At 33.6% G+C, this 4,706-nt stretch overlaps 1 long non-coding RNA gene across 1 annotated transcript; it reads right to left on the bottom strand.

Annotated features, from left to right (window-relative positions):
• Positions 1–1,016: 1,016 nt before the first annotated feature.
• Positions 1,017–3,246, bottom strand: LOC127863713 (uncharacterized). The gene is made up of 2 exons (XR_008041156.1): positions 2,745–3,246; positions 1,017–2,614 (listed from the first exon to the last, which is right to left on the bottom strand). It is a non-coding gene; the product is annotated as an uncharacterized LOC127863713 (long non-coding RNA).
• Positions 3,247–4,706: the final 1,460 nt, after the last annotated feature.

Raw genomic sequence — 4,706 nt, 5'->3', positions numbered from 1 at the left:
TCCGATTCCTAAATAATGAATGTTATTTAACTAGTATTGATCCATGGTGATCAATTGTTTTTCAATTTTTATTGCACTGTATTGTTTTATGCTTTAAAAAAAAAGAAGTTTACCAACTTTTGAAAATGAGTTGCCCAGGCCAAAATCTACTTGCCCTGGGCTCACGGGAAACCACTTATTTCCATCCCTGTATACTCTTCATTTTCTGTTCTTCCATCCCATTCTCAAAATTAATTTTAAAGCACAATATTTTTAATAACATTTGTATGAATTGCTAACCATTATCACCCAAATAACAATTTTACAAAGCTGTAATCCTGTCGTAAAGATTTAGTTTACTATTATCAGTGTTCTCTTAACTTAAATACCGGCAACCAGCGATTTTGCCGGTTACATTTACTCTTGATGCCGGCTACTTTTCCCAAATATATCAAGTAAATGTCACAAATGCTTTCGTTTTACTGCATAGTTGCCGGCCATATAACTGGCTACTCAAATTTTTCTGGAAAACACTGAATTATGCATGACAAACACACAATACTTACATGTAAATAAACCTTAGATTCGTTTTTAAAATAAATTGACACTTCCAGCTTGTCGTCACTAAAATCCAAAGATTCAAATAATTTTCCACGAGATACGTCAACAATTGTGTAATCAAATGAATGAAAAATAAAAGTAAAGAAAGCCGGATTTAACATAAGTTTCAGGTTGATAAACACAACAAGGTAAAGGTAGTCGGTGAGATATAATAATAATACAGTTAGTAAGGCCCAAACCCTTGGTACGGTAAATATACTAAATCATACCCGGGAATTTCAACACTAAATCGGTTGTTGTCGGCTATTTTGTAAAAATTAATTATGTTTACATTTATGTCAATTTTCTGTTCAATGGCATTTATATTATCAAAACTCATTGTTAAAATCAATAATGTGATTTAATTTTAAATCTTAAATTGTTTAAAGTCGCGTCATTGTATGACGTCGTCAAGTATAATATTTTCCACGACATCGCAGGTTCACTTTTTACCGTCATAGATTTTTTAAAAGAAACATTATTTGGTTTGCAAGGTCCGTTAAATGGGGAACACCATATTCGGTATTTATATTATGTTTTAACAATTAATTCATGCTGTGTAATAAATATTGTATAAGATATTTCGATATTGATTGAAAATGTTTCAAATTGTTATTTATGAAACCTCTTATTCTAATGAGTGTATGCTATTATATTATACTTTGAAAAGCATATCTGTTGTACTATAATCTTATTATTCATTTTTTATTGTTAATTTCATTTATTGTAGAGAATCGTCAATGTTACATCTAGTCGCCAATGCTTGTTGTCAGTGTTAGTCGTAAATGCTTGTGATCATTGTCGTCAATGTTAGTCGTCAATCCTTATCGTCATTATACATGAAGGAAATAAAAGCAGAAACAGAGACGTATTCTTGATTACTTGCTTATTCCTACGGCGTCCTCTCAACACTCAAACTAAAAAGCATGTTGATGCAGATTTTTTAAAAGAGAAGGTTGTTTAAGGTAAACAATATTGTTTTACGTTATCGGTAGCATGTTTAACGACATTGGATTTTTGGCGGATATACAACTCGGATACAATATAATATTTGCGGTTATGTTTAAGTTTATTTACCGTACCCGGGGAACATGTAAGTAAAGTTAAGAGTACCCGGGGTACATGTACCGGTAAGTAGTACCCGAGCCGAGAATGACCAATCGAGCCTTAGTAAGTGATTGATGGTGTATGGGATAGCATGCACTGAGGGTGTATATTTTTCATGAACAAGTCAATTGAAGGTGTTAGAGATGCATTGATCCATAACATTAAAAAGGGTAATTAACCACGGGCTTATTAAAATTAAAACGATGACATTACATTGTACCAGCTGTTTATTGTTGAGTACTGTAAGCTTGCAATATTTTAAATAATGTAAACAACTTACCTTGTATTAAGTTGGCACATTGTTGTCAGGTGTAGAAACTTTTTATACTTATTTCTGTTAAGTTGCACTGGCAGAACCAAAAGAATTATGTAGTCGTTTCTGAATAATCACGAAACAACCTACTAATGCATATATGCTTGCCAGTTACTGAGTTTGTGCATTTCCATTCATTATATTATCGGCCTTGGCAAACAGCGTAGACCCAGATGAGACGCCGTGTGATGTCTGCTATTTCGTTACGCTGAAAATTTCCATATCCACGGGTGTTTTTGTGTCAAATGTTATGGTTTTTCAATAGATCGTATACTTATCTACAAAACAGCGAATTAGCGTTCACTTTACATCATCTATGTTATTTTGTTAATACTTTCGAGCGTTCTTTTCGAACCTGTATTGGCAGCCATTGGTCGACGCCGTCTGCTATTTCAAACGCCGATGATTTCCATATCCACTGGTGTTTTTTATGTCAAATTTTATTGTTTTTTCGTTGGATCGTATACTTATCTACAAAATAGCTAACTAGCGTTCACTTTACATCATTTATGATGATCTTATTTTGTAAATATTTTGTGAGCGTTCATTCCTACGTTGCTATGTCGTCAGCCATTTTGATGGTTGGTTTGTTTACTTTCCGTCTTTCGGTTTCTACTGCAAACGAAATTAATTGATTTGCTGCTCACGTTTATTTATTGATTTAATAATAAAATATTAAACCCTAATAATGTAATAGATATTATCGGATAAATAGAATACCATTCTAATACCAGTGTGTACTTACATTTATCTCGGAAAGCCTAGCCGCGTAAACCTTTCTTCAACTCGTAGCACACAAATTCACAATACGTTGAATAACACATTGATTTATGTGATGTTTATTAAAAAAACACACTTGTGTACTTCCGATTGATATTCAAACACAATTATTACGTCTTTGTTTATCGATTAAACGCCTAACTTTTATTGAATTAATAACGCGTAACTTTGTTTCTTTGTTTATTAACAAGATGGAAGCTAGCCTAAGCGCTTTTCATGACGTCATGCGCGCGTGCCGTTTCCCATAAAAATATTTCAACACAAAATACTCGAAAACTTGATTTTTCCCAGGTATAACGCCTACGCCAACAGGTAGATCGCATTCTTGTCCATATACATGTCAAATTTCAGCAAACGTGTTCGGCCAGTTTTCAAGAGACCCAAATCGCAGTGATTTGCCTCAGCTTAACGGAACTTAGCCCCCTTTATCATTCGTTCGAATGAACGTCATCAATGATGACGTCCAATACATCACTCATTCCATAAAGATATGTGTTGTTTGTATTCAAACATAGTAGCTTCTGTTCAATACTTATATTTTTACTGTCCCCAGCCAGATTAATCAGTAGTAATTCCAAAATTAAGTCTGAAAACTTGAGAGTCATGAAACTTTAAAAATATCTCGATTACGCAATACACTTCTTTGTCACCTTTGTCAACTCAATATGTCGGCAAGAGTTCAATTGTTCAACGAAACCTAATTAGCTGCCAATCGTCCTGATCAGGTACTGCTAATTGTTGTTCACGTCAGGACCATAATATGGAATATTGCCGTATTGTTTGTATTAATTTGTGCATAGGTAGTATGGATCAATAGTGTTTTTTACAGTTGTTTTCAGTTGCTTGGGCTGCGTTTTTAGTCGTTGTTGGAATGAATTACGAACCAGAAAATTATACACATTATGATGCGCCAATGTTTCCAAGTGAAAGAAAAATCACATATAGTATACGATTGTATTGTTTAGCTTATTATACGGTGACACAAAGATTAATCAAGGGCTATTGTTAGCCCTAATCACAGATTAGCTGTTTAGCTCATCTTGTGAAGCGTTCAATGCTAATAACCATGAATACATGTACAACTAATCAAATGCAATAAATAAGCTAACGTTTTACTCACAGCGATCTTTCACTATATAGTCAATGGGATTCACGAAGAAGGACATGACTTGACCCCAATGACATTAAAAAAGCACTAAACACGATATAAACAAAACAAATAGTATAAACGGAATTTGTAATCATGATAGGTAAGATTTACCCTGCTTTGTTACGACCGGACTTGTGCACTCTAGGTGATGTATACTAAAAAAATCAATTAATGAAAATTTACTTAACTAGTTTTTGTATTTGTCATTTAATAAGCTATAAGAAACAAATTATATATATTAACGAAATCATCATACCTCAAGATCGCGCATCATGGATCGCACGTCTACCTTTTGAAAAGCTTTTAGAAAACTGTATATCTTAACTGATTTTAAGGAAAACCTTGGGCGAATAGTTGAAAAGCACGGCCATTATTGTCGTTTTATCTCGCAGGAATGTAACTGTTTTACTCAATGTTGTGGAACACATGTCCGACGACATCGATAATGCCAGATAAGCGTTGAATAGTCCGTTGAGAAACGTTTATTTATTAAGACTAAACTTTGAGTGCCAATATAACTATACCTTCACGTTAATAATAATTTTAAAGCATGCGAGTAGAAGATCAAATAACAAATGTTCTGAAAAAGTTTCATGCATATTGGACTCTAAATTTGACTTCTAGAGTATAAACAAGGTATTTCTATAGCCATATAAAACTTCCCAATCCCTGGCGGCCATATTCATGAACGGACCCCAACCATGTTTAAGCTGAGCTATTAGAAGGACAAATGTTCTTACTAAGTTTCATGTAGATTGGAATATAAATGTGACTTCT

The sequence above is a fragment of the Dreissena polymorpha genome, unplaced genomic scaffold (genome assembly GCF_020536995.1).
Source record: "Dreissena polymorpha isolate Duluth1 unplaced genomic scaffold, UMN_Dpol_1.0 chrUn029, whole genome shotgun sequence".
In the NCBI taxonomy this organism is placed as follows: Eukaryota; Metazoa; Mollusca; class Bivalvia; order Myida; family Dreissenidae; genus Dreissena; species Dreissena polymorpha.
The sequence above is the reverse complement of the archived record's forward strand: the minus strand, read 5'-3'. Positions and strand labels throughout refer to the sequence as shown.